This window comes from Bombus bifarius, unplaced genomic scaffold (genome assembly GCF_011952205.1).
Source record: "Bombus bifarius isolate JDL3187 unplaced genomic scaffold, Bbif_JDL3187 scf7180000008037, whole genome shotgun sequence".
NCBI classification, from domain to species: Eukaryota; Metazoa; Arthropoda; class Insecta; order Hymenoptera; family Apidae; genus Bombus; species Bombus bifarius.
The window spans coordinates 179358-191888 of record NW_022884407.1 but is presented as its reverse complement, the minus strand read 5'-3'; the positions used below and the strand labels follow the sequence as shown (position 1 = coordinate 191888).

The 12531-nt window shown below is 38.2% G+C and overlaps 1 protein-coding gene across 3 annotated transcripts in view; it reads left to right on the top strand.

Annotated features, from left to right (window-relative positions):
• Positions 1–12531, top strand: part of LOC117207541 (lachesin-like) — a 548209-nt gene that overhangs the window by 458534 nt on the left and 77144 nt on the right. Inside the window, exon 1 of one of the 3 annotated variants that reach the window (XM_033447851.1) lies at positions 11580–11660. The exons of the other annotated variants lie outside the window; for them this stretch is intronic. The gene's annotated coding sequence lies outside the window, so the exon portion shown is untranslated. Of the gene's footprint in view, positions 1–11579; positions 11661–12531 lie in introns of those variants that run through there. 3 annotated transcript variants of the gene reach the window in all.

Below are 12531 nucleotides of genomic sequence, written 5' to 3'. Positions count from 1 at the left end.
GCGAACTGGTCTCGTAATGCCAGTTTTTTTCTCCCTAAATCCCGTCAATCCACGTCACTGTACGTGAGACGGTAAATGAAAGACTGAACTCTCCTAGAGGAATTTTTGTTACCTCTGAAATCAAGATTTCTTATTTTTTCCCCCATAGTGTTTTATCTCTTTCTTTCAATATATAATACAGAAATATAACGGATAGATGCTAAATATTAACTTACAACAGACAAATGCTATTCAATTATATAATTAAGCCATTTGCATTTTGTTTATCTTCGGAAACTATTTACTTTGAAGACGAAACAACAAACCATAATCTACAATTGGAGAAGGATCTTCTAAGAATGCCTTTCAATATGCGGAAAAATTAGTAATTACGAGGAATTTGAATATGAACATCTAAAAAATTCCGATTGACAACGTTTGAATCTGGATTCTCGACTATACAATATACAATATTATATTATTATACAATATTATTATATTATACAATATTCTACGTCAAGTATATCTCCGACACAGGAGAAGATAAAACAAAACTTTGCTAGGCGAAACTGAATGTCACCTCTATCTTTAATTCTCTAAAATAATTATATTACGTTACTTGTGTCTGAAAATGATTTTTAAAAAACATTTCGACTTTAATATTATGTAGCTTATTGTATGGAAAACAAGGACAACATAAACAAAAGTACTGCGTCACATGTTCCCTTGTTTCTTATGCGGTAAGTTATACAAAATTAAAATATTTTCTAGATTAATTAATTTTCAACCCAAGTGCCGTAATACTTTTTCGTAAAAAAAAGGCTGATATACATAAAAAAATTTGTAATTACACTTAAAACATACATTAGCTTATTTATCATTCTGAACGATTTAATTTCGTTCATTGAAACTTTTTTTATCCTCTCCTACCTCAGAGCTACACGTTGTCTCTGTTTCGTCCGACTCCTTATATACAGGGTGAGACACCCAAAACAGGACACCTGAATATCTCGAATGTCATTGATGATAAAAAAGAGAAAGAATCTAAAGCGTTGCGAGAGTGATATCACGGCATATCGAATTTTGTTCCGATTAAGGGCGAGGCAAGCTCTCGTTATACGCTCTTTCATCTCTTCTCTGGTTATCGGTATCTCATCGTACACTTGCTGCTTTAATTTTCTCCATAAATAAAAACCCCCTATTAATCCGAACCGAATTCGACATGCCGTGATATTCCTCTCATAACGCTTTAGATCATGCATCGACGCTCAAGCTTACCATTTCGGATATTTAAAGCAGCAGTGTACTGGTACATTAACAAATCGCCATTGCATAAAATAAAGTATTCGATCGCTCACGTAAAGTAAATTATTCTCCACTAAATGGTACATAAAATGGTACATATCATTTCGTATCATTATCATATCATTAAGTGGATTTTCACATGACCTATACATGTTTACCTAAAAAAATGTTTACATGAAATTACGTGCTACCCGACACCATGCAAATTTATCGTGACACATTTTTTTCTGTCACCAATAACGATCGAGATATTCAAGTGGCCTGCTTCACGTATCTCAGCCTGTGTGTGACTAACGCCACCCTCACATTGCGTGCCGGAAAGAAGAAGAAGAAGACAGGAGCATAATGAGTGGGGAGTTTTCTTCTCGTCTTGAAAGTTGGCAAAACGCGTACGCGCCTGCGCAAATGTCCTCGGAGTGTTGAAATAAAAAGGTCGTATTACTGATCAAAATAAAGGTGGCACCATTTGGGAACTTAATCCTGTATATATATAGGGTGGATTGTAATCCGTGGTAGTAGCAAGATGAAAGATATATTATAGCTGAAAATGAGATGAAAATCAATAGCAGAATTACGTTAAAAGCTTCGTTTACAAGAAAAATGCATTTGAAAATCAATCGAATACGCGTGTATACCTTGATCGATAGCTCGGGTTATGGATTGCGCTACTGTAAGTAAAATGTTATTCATTAATAGAGCTTCGCTCAAAGGTCAATGCTATGCAACTCTGTTCAACGAGAAGAGTCCGCAGACTTTTAAATATTTTACTATTTTCCGAATAGAATTCTTGAAATTCTTGATTCTCTGAAATGAATAGGATTGAATAAAATTGTTGCGTTAACTAGTTATATACGTACGTAAAACAAGTAATACAATAAATGATATTGTGTTTGATATTGTATTTCATAAATGAGCGAATATACCTTGTTTAAAGTCAGTCCTTTTTCAGATGATGGAAACAACGCAGATTTATTTCCGTGTTTCGTGATACATTTGACAGTGTTATGGTCCGTGTCATAAGCCCGAGAGATCTAAAGAAGCTTTAGCAATGAGTCAGGTAAATCAGCCCCTCGACTCAACATCCGCCAGTCAATAACTCATGTTCCTTGCATCTGTTAGACGTCTAACACGTGATCGTCCTGTTTACCTCTACTGACCTTTCTCGTTGAATAGAGTATAGTTATCCGCATCGATTAAAGTTTATAGCAGTTTATGACAAAGCAATGATAATAAAAGTGTATGATATTCGGTCGTTGTACGACGATAGCCGGGACACATCTGGAGCCGGTGCTAGGCTTCCAGCATGCGCTTCATCGGCGACGTAGAGTTCAGTAGGCGAGATACCGTCGAACAATACATTGTATTTATGTATTATGTATACGTATATATATATTTGAGCTGGCAGCTGCCAGTGAAAAGAGCGTTAGATGAGTTCACCTTACCGACCGTCACCGATGTCATCGTCGTCATCGTCGGTGATCGATAGTTTCGTAAACGTTGCACTGGATGTGAGCACTGTAAATCTTGTACCTACGCTATGTGCGACATATGAAAGCATCTGAAGTTTAGACAACCATCGGACAACGTTTAAGAGATCAGCGGAGAGTCATACGAAAAGACCATCTTTTATCACGAGGATCAATAGACAGGATATACAAAGGAATACATCACGAACTACAACCCACATTTATCAAATCAATCAACACACAACAACCCAAACCAAACACATCCTGGCAATGCTTTTACCTCTCAACTCCAAATTAATCAAAGAATGAAATGGACAAACGAGAACGACGAAACAATAATTTGATCATATTACATAATAGCACATCTCCACGCCTTTCTCATATTAATGAGCAGAGAATAACAAATCAAAGACGAACAATCATAACGAGAAAATTCATTAGCAAAGATGAAATAGGGAAAAGTCAAACATGAAGTAATTAATGAACTTAGGATAACAACAAACATTGAAGATAGGGATGAGATATAAATTAATAATATCACGAGCTAACACAGCCAGCAACAAACATATTCGTGCACTACACACTAATATACGTTCGCTACTACGTGTGTCTGACCCCTTAGACTCACACACCAAACGATCACGAACATCATGCGAACAGTTTACACAAACAAGTAATACAGACACGATAACGCAGTTAGGTAATCAAGAGCTAATTGTAGCAGATACGATTATTAACGATAATTGAATAGATTATTAGCCAGATATTAACCAAAGAAGAGGTATTTTTTCACACAATTAAATTATTTATAGCCAAACAAAAATAATCCATAGCTACATACTATCGCTATATCCAAACAATAATTTGCTGCTCTGCGTACACAGCAGTCATGCAGGTCGGAGCGTAAATCACACATAAATCAAACGACGAATCACAGACTGAATATACCCGTGTGACAAAAACGGTTATGAAACAGAATAGAAGACTTTAGAGTGGAAATAGATGGAACAACAGAATACATAAATGGTAATCGCAGTTTGGTTCTGTAGAAACTTGTAGATTTAATAAAACAGCAATACAAAATACACTCGCAACATCAGCTTTAGAGAAAAAATCATTGCCACGTTTTGGGTACATTGAGGCAAAAGCTTAACACACTCGTGATCAGGTAAAAACGATCCTTGGAACGACTCAAAACAAGCAATTTAACAACAATGGAAAGTTATTCTACGACACTAACACCAGAAAGCTTACATGCATTGGCTTAATATATGGTCTAATCTGATAGAACACAGTGACAGCAAAATCAAGAGCTTGAAGCCATCAACAGAGATTATGCTATACGAATATGGCAACTGCAAAATCATGCAACTGATAATATGCACGACTACTGTTATAATATGTTAATCAGCACTTATGCACTTTTACTAGCCTACGTTAACAGGTTCATACATGCACCAGATATACTATCATACTACATTATAGAAGAAATCACATACATGTCATCCAGTGACCAAGCAGATGTACAGAATGCAGCCAAAATATGATTTGTAAAAACATAATTTTGTGTATCAGCAAACTCATCTGCGGACACACACACAACCAAAAGCTACCGCTGCGGTAGCCTCAACCGAGCAATTATCAAAAACAAAGAAAAAGAAATGTCTTGTATATCGATTGCAAGAAAGCATACGATTCGATACCACATTTTATATTTTAACACTGTAAAATACACCTTACAATCTTTTAGAAAATACTATGCGTAACTGGAAAACCGTTCTTAATCTTTGCAACAACAACATATAGAGATATTAGGTTAAGTAAAAAGTTCTGAGCGTTTTTCGCTAGATGTCTTTAGTGAGCCATATCTCACGATGTGCACATCGCATCGAGTCATAGTATACACCGATTTCAAGGTGATATTACGCATCAAAAAGGTTCTTTGTCAGTTTTGTGTTCGGTGAAGCCAGTTGTGTGTTACAGCGTTCGAAAATGGAGATAAAAAAAGAGAAAATTCGATACATTCTTCAGTACCACTACGACCAAGGTGAAAAGGCGGAGCAGGCGGCCAAAAAAATTTGTGCTGTTTATGGACCCAGTACAGTATCGAATGCAACAGCAAAGCGGTGGTTCCAACGATTCCGTTCTGGTAATATGGACGTCGAAGATGAGGCACGCTCTGGTAGGCCAATCGTCGAAAATGTGGATAAAATCATGGAAATCGTCGAGTCGGACCGGCATGTGAGCACTTATTCCATTGCCCAGGAACTGAAGATTAGCCAGAAAACCGTTTGGAACCATTTGCATAAGGCTGGTCTCAAGAAGAAGCTCGACGTATGGGTGCCACATGAATTGACGCAAAAGAACCTTTTGGACCGAATTGATGCCTGCGATTCTTTGTTGAGACGTAACGAAATCGACCCATTTTTGAAGCGGATGGTGACTGGCGATGTAAAATGGGTCACATACGAGAACAACAGCCGAAAAAGATCGTGGTCCAATCGCGGTGGGCCGGCCCAAACGATCGCCAAGCGTGGATTAACGGCCAAGAAGGTTTTATTGTGTGTTTGGTGGGATTGGAAGGGAATCATCCATTATGAGCTGCTCCCATCGGGGCAAACACTTAATTCGGACCTCTATTGTCAACAACTGACCAGACTGAAGCAGGCGATCGACCAGAAGCGGCCAGAATTGGCCAATAGGAAAGGTGTTGTGTTCCATCAAGACAACGCCAGGCCGCACACATCTTTAACGACGCGTCAGAAGCTCCGAGAGCTTGGCTGGGAGGTTCTATCGCATCCGCCGTACAGTCCAGACCTGGCACCAAGCGATTATCACCTTTTTAAGTTTTTGCAAAATTTTCTTGATGGTACAAAACTGGCCTCAAGAGAGGCTTGTGAAAATGAGCTGGTCAAGTTTTTTACCAATAGGGACGAGGACTTCTTCAACCGCGGAATTATGAAATTGCCTTCAAAATGGACAAAAGTAATCGAACAAAACGGCGCATATTTAATCTAAATCGAATAATCTTGACTATGTTAATTTCATCGTCGAAATAAAGCGAAAAAGCGCTCAGAACTTTTTACTTCACCTAATAGATGCTATTACTGCCAAGATGCTATATTAAAAGAGGCATATATGTATATGTGTGATATATGTGTATATATGATATTAAACTTTAAGACAGCACTCTTAATGAAATATACAGGGTGTCTCACTAACTCTGTTACAAAAAGATATCACCGTTATTTTTAATGATACGCAAAAATGACAAAGGCGCCCACAGTATCACAAGTGCAAATTTACTAAACGCCTTTGGGCGCCAAGTAAAATCTTTACGAGCGCATACAAAATTTAGGATTCAAAAGATGAAGGTTTGAAACTATTTTACTTGAAACGGTGCGAAGCGCATATACCCATTGTCTCGGCGACGAAACTTGATCTTGAAGTCCAAAGGCGATCACGCAATAGACAACAATTGCTGTCTGCCGTTGTAGAAGTACGCGGAGTACCATCGACGAGAGTATTAAAATTGCTCCAGCTACGGTCGACGACTCGAGGATAACAGAAAAACAGGAACCAACCACGCAACAACCACGTTGAAAGGAAATGCAAGAAATATCTTATTTTAAAGATCTGCACCATAACGAGCGATACAAAGAACTTCTATTTAGAAATCCCCAATCTGTATAAGTGTTTACGTTTTTATTAAAAGAGTTTACTGCGGACGTTGGGCAGTTTACTCCCTGAAACATTTTACACAGCCCACAAACATACTGCTATCAACAATATGGCTCGCATGTCAACAAAACGAAGTTGCGGATCAGGCTGAAGTGGGGATTTGGTGCTTATTAATCCTTAATATGTTAACGTATAACGTATGTATATGTATACAGGCAAGATTCAGCGATTAAAACATGATTCTCAGCTTCTTTCTTACTTCGACGAGAGAAGAGATTAAACAGTAAGATTTAGAAATTCGCAAACATAATGCCATACATCCGTTGATAAATCCAAGCAGCTGAGTTGAGCTGACTGAGTTGCTGTTGAATTGAATTGCGTGACCGTGGCATTGTGACTTTAATGAATCTTCACGGGTTCATGTAGCAGCCAAAAATATCCGATCCTTGTTATATTTACCGGGCATTGGTCCACATTTATAGGATGAAAACAGTCCTTACCGTTAAAGATAATGGAATTGCGTCAATGGGCAAGTTTTCTGTTCTTAAACAGCGAACATGACTGTGTAAACATATCTTGAAAAATTCCATATTGAAAATTATAAATCGTTCTTAATTTTTGTTATAAATACTAATCGATTTTTGCACAAGTTTATATTATAAACAGGTAAAAGGCGAAGGAATTTCGGAATACTTGGGAAAGTGATGGATGAAAGCAGCTGAAAGAGAGTGTCAAGCCTCAAGTTAAGGAACGAGGTGAAAGCAAGAAAGTACTGGGGGATAAAGAGGAAAGGAAATAGAGTGTATGGAGGAGAAAAAGAAACATGGGAGTAGATGTGGGAAAGATGGGGTGAAGAGAAGAGAGACTAGCGAAAGGTAGGTGATGAGATGCTGGACATGGAGGGAGGTTAGAAATGGTGAACAAGAGAGGCGGAGAATGTAAGGGGTGGGATGACGATAGCGGGAAAAATCGAAAATGATATGGGAATAAATAGAAACCGAGAGGAAAAAATATCGGAACGGAAGTTTAAAACAAACAGGCCACAGAAAAGTGTAGGAACAGGTAGAACAGACAGTGACAGATACGCTAAATCCGAGTCAGATAGAGTAGGAGAGGAGAGAGGGCATGACAAGGCGAGAAGCGGCAGTGTATTCGTTGTAAATATTGTAATTCGTGCAAACACTATAAATGTGCATAAGGAGCGAACGCGACCAATGTATGTGCGCGGGTATAAAGACACAACACCGACTGCTTTCATTCTGACAACGACCTCGCTACTGGATCATCCATACAATTATCATCGTATAAAAGAAAGCTGTGAAATGCAATGCAGCATCAGTCAATCCATTATAAAAAATCTGCTTGCGCGTTACTCTGTCCGATCGTCTTCCCGTCTTCGAAATTATGAAATTCAATTTAAATCAATAATTTTGCGATAAATCATCGACAGACCTTGCACCACGCAACTTTGTGCAAAGCTAATGGTGAAAGTTCAAGTCATGTTGAAGTTGGATTCATTCGCACAAGTGTGGTTAGTTGGCTTACGGCTGACCATGTGTCGGCTGATCGACGGTTCACGTGCCCGTCCCGTGACACGGGCAATGCGTAAATACAGATAATGTATAAATAGCATAAATAGTATAACATATAAAAGATGTAATTGAGAGCAATGCTTAAGTTGTACAAAGCGGAAGCCCTTTGTAACCCTAAAAATTTGTTCGTCTAAATCACACACACACCGAAACTCAAAATACAGATAAATCGGAACTTTGATCTTTTGCAGATTAACCCTTTCGTTTCGAGCACCGCTTATAGGCGGCGACCATGCAACGACTCCTGGGTCCGGCACCCCATACATCCGGCATCCAAATGATGCATATACTATGCTATAGTAGTCAATAATATATTTGCTATCTGTAGTCAATAATATATTTTTTCGTTATCGGCAGAACATTTTCTGTTGATTTTATTGACATATTGGATTAATCACTTCTTAAAGTTACTCATTGTTGAAACAACATCAAAACGTTTTACGCAATATATTTCAAACATCCAAACGGTCGTATTCTGTTTCATGCTAAACAGTCTATTAAATCCATTGACAGTGAAACGATATTTCATATACGGTTCTTACACGAATTAAGAATATATCGGCCTAAGCTATAATTGTCAGTCTGTTAAAAATTAATAAATTTGTTACGTCGCGTAACACTCTACCTAGCCCAGGCCACACACCGCGGGCAATATGGCAACCAGATGTCTTCGGATACTCGCAGCGTATCCTCCATAGTTTCAAGGACCTTCCATAAATCTCATAGATTTCCTAGAGAAGGTCCTTCGAACAAAACAAACATCTGGTTCCGAAGAATTTCTAAACACTATTGTCTACCACGGCTGGACAAGGGAAAGCTGGTTTTTCTCACGCACGCTGCAACTTTCCTCCCACTAACCACTTTCTCTCGAGGGCGGTTAAGACCCTTCGTTTAACCAATTAAAAACGAAGCCTATTCCCTCACTCTCCTAAATAACCTCGGCACCAACAAATCCGATGGTCCCGTGCGCTAGACACACCCATCCTTAGCTTTCCTCCGACACATCATCGTCTCCCAGTAAGGTACTGATTTCACATCCTTCGAACGGTCAACATCCTTCGAGCGGGTATACACACCCGCAGATCAGTCACTCATTCATCTCGTACATACGCACCAGTGTAACTATCCTCGTTATAAGTTGTGGAATAAACGGTGAAATATAACTTACTACTGTGTCATATTCAATCAACCACCTCTGTTATCCTAACCGAAACAGGGGAACGACTACTTCGCGGCGTCGATTCACCGAATCGTAGCGAGAATTTGCGCCTCTCGCTGACGCGTTTTCCTCGCGACCGCGTCTCTCCGCGAACGGTCGTAACAAAATTGTAGATTAAGATTTTGTTTGAAAATGTACTTTCAGGAATAGTTTAGACCCTTTCAAAATGTATGCAAGAAACAAAAAAAGTATTACGTTTGAAAATGAACTAACCGATTCCGAAGAAAATGAAAATAATTTCAACCCGACTAAAATACGACGAAGAAATATATGCAGCACATGAGAATCGGAATCGGAGTCAATCGAAGATGATGCCAAGGACACCGATTGCAATATAACATGGACATCTAAAAATTTCAAGCCAAAAATCCATTCATTTTCCTCAAGAAATTCGGGAATAGGAAAGAAAATACGCAGGTCCTCACCAATTATAGATTACTTTGAGTTATTCATTTCTGAAGAGCTCGTACAGTACATTGTAGACGAGAGAAATTACTATCGGGCTCAGAAGAATAATAACAACTTGGATACCCAGGAAAATACGACAGTAGACGAACTATACTGTTTTTTCGCGTTGTCCTTATTGATGACACATAACAAGAAACCAACAATACAAGAGTATTGAACTAAAGATAAATAATTACGAAGCAGTATTTTTGGCGAAATAATGACCAGAGATTTTTTTTACTACTATTTTTACTACTATTTTATTACTAAGGATGATACACTTTACACGCGAACTTGTGCGTACTGATGATCGTCTAGGTAAAATAAGAGATGTAATCAATATGCTACGAAAATCATTCAGTGACGCATTTCATCCGTATCAAGGATTTTGTACTGACGAAAGCTTGATGTTGTACACAGGCCGCTTGTCTTTCAAGCAGTACATTCCGTCGAAGAGGAATCGGTTTAGCATAAAATCGTATATGATCTGTCATTGTAAAACAGGTTACGTGCAAGACCTTATAGTCTATGGCGGAAGCTCAACAATAAGAAAGTGCAATCACGGGGATTAGAAAATCGGGAATAATAGTCTTGTCACTTTTGAAACCATACTTAGGAAAAGGTAACACGGTTTATCTAGACAAGTTTGAAGAGCGTTTGAAAAAAGGAGAGGCATATTTTTGTACATGAAATAATTCGTTAGTGATGAAGCGGATAGACAAAAAAAGAAGTTTATAGAGGACAACAGAGTGTGCAGAAGCCTGTGTATGTTATAGATTATAATAAATCAATGAGCATAATAGACAAGGTTGATATGGTTCTAAGTACTGTTAATTCAACGCGTAAATCGTTGAAATGATACCGCAAATTTTTCTTCCACCTCATAGACATTTGTGTGTGCATATTGTGTTTATAAGTACAATCGAAAAGAAACCATTTCCATGACAAAATTTCAGTTAGGACTAATAAAACAAATAACCGCAAAGTACCTGCACAATGTAGTTCGGCGTCAAAGCAGACCCGCTGACAATCCAATGAGGTTAACAGAGAGCATTTTCCCTCATTCTATAAGCCGAAAAGTAAACACCGAAAATGAAGATGTGTCGTTTGTAGTAAGCATGATAAAAGATCCGAATCACGATATAAGTGTAAAGATTGCAATGTTGGCTTATGTTTAGATCCTTGTTTCAAAATATAATATACTTACTAATCTTTACATATTAATATATTAACTAATTTGCGTTTCATAATTAATTATATTAAACATTTTATCGTAAAGTCTTGTAAATATATAAATGCCTATATTACCTGTAATTTTTTAAACCTTTTCTCATTAAAGATGTAAATTATACTTATCATATTGGAGCAAAGATTGTTTTATTCAGAACAGTTGTTATTTAAGACTTAGGAAAACGTATATACAGCAACCACGCACACTGTGCGTATTTCTGGTGCGCGTTTCCGTTCAGTGACAGTACTTTGGCGGACTGGACTGCCGAAGCGAAAGGGTTAAGGGAAGTAATCATTGTAAAATTTGCTCGGACAAAGCGTTTTTCTGCGAACAGACAAAATTTTACCTGTTAATTTGGATGTCGTTCCGGATGAAAAATGTCTAATAAGCATAAATGTTTTGTAGTGACCCATGGCCGTAGAGAAAGTTCCAGGGTTGAAGCACATGTATTGGCCGCATAGCCATGATCCGAGGACAGAACGTCGTAAGAGAATAAATCTTAGGACTTGCTAAAAAACTCATGGGCCTTCGAAAGGAAAATTTATTCTTTTATCGCCTACGGGTTTTTCCATCCCCGCCTCGGAAGGAAACTCTCTCTTCCGAGGACCCTATAAAAAGGGAAACGAGAAACAGCTGGAGTGAGTCGATAGTTGATCTTGGTTCGTCATAGTCAATAGGCGATAGCAGTTCACGGTAGTCGCTGGTAGTTGCACCATTAATCCATCAGACAGATAGTCATAGTAAATTCGTATTACTTCTGTATCATCATCGTTCGAGCTCGACGTGCGTTCGTTACGATCTAAAACGACACACACTCGACATCAAAATAAACATTGTTAAAGTTCCACACCGGAGTAATTTGATATCACCCAACACGTCCTTACCACCTCAGTTTTATGCCTGTACTTGGATTCATTTCAATCCAGTTGATTTTAGTAATCCTGTATTTCTTTTTCTATTACGAAAAAGTCCTTTGTTAGATAAAATGGAAACTCACCATGTGTTGTCTTTGCGTCGACTGTCGAGTGTTCACGTGAAATAATAATGATTCCAGATTGTTACAATTTTTCCAACCGCTATCTTAGATTAACAAAGGAGCTAGCTAGTTAGAGAAATAGCAGGCAAGTCCCCTATGTCAATTTAACTTTACAAAGCGGAAATTTATATACGTATGTATATAAAAAAACCTAATACAGCATGTAACTTTTTTTATTAATTGAAATTATGTTCGGTATAAATACACGACGCAAAGACAGCGTAAAAAATCAGAAATGTACTACGTCACACAAAATGTGAAGTATGTGCATCACACTAAAGTGGTAATTAAACAGCAGATCATGTTTACGGCGCAAAACACTCACCTGAAATGCACACTGCGCAAATTCAAGTGGTAATGAAAACCAATTGCGTTGTTCGTGTCAAGTGGTCTCGTCGATAGGATGATTTCGCAGCGAGCCTTCTACGGTGAGATTTTCCTGCAAATATATCTCGAGACGAGGCCTAATACAATGCAAGTTAGATCTCACGAGACCGACTATGAGCCTCGTGATTGCTACTCATATTCGGTATCCGTTCTGACATCGAAATGAAATGGCCTTACAAAAATTTGTC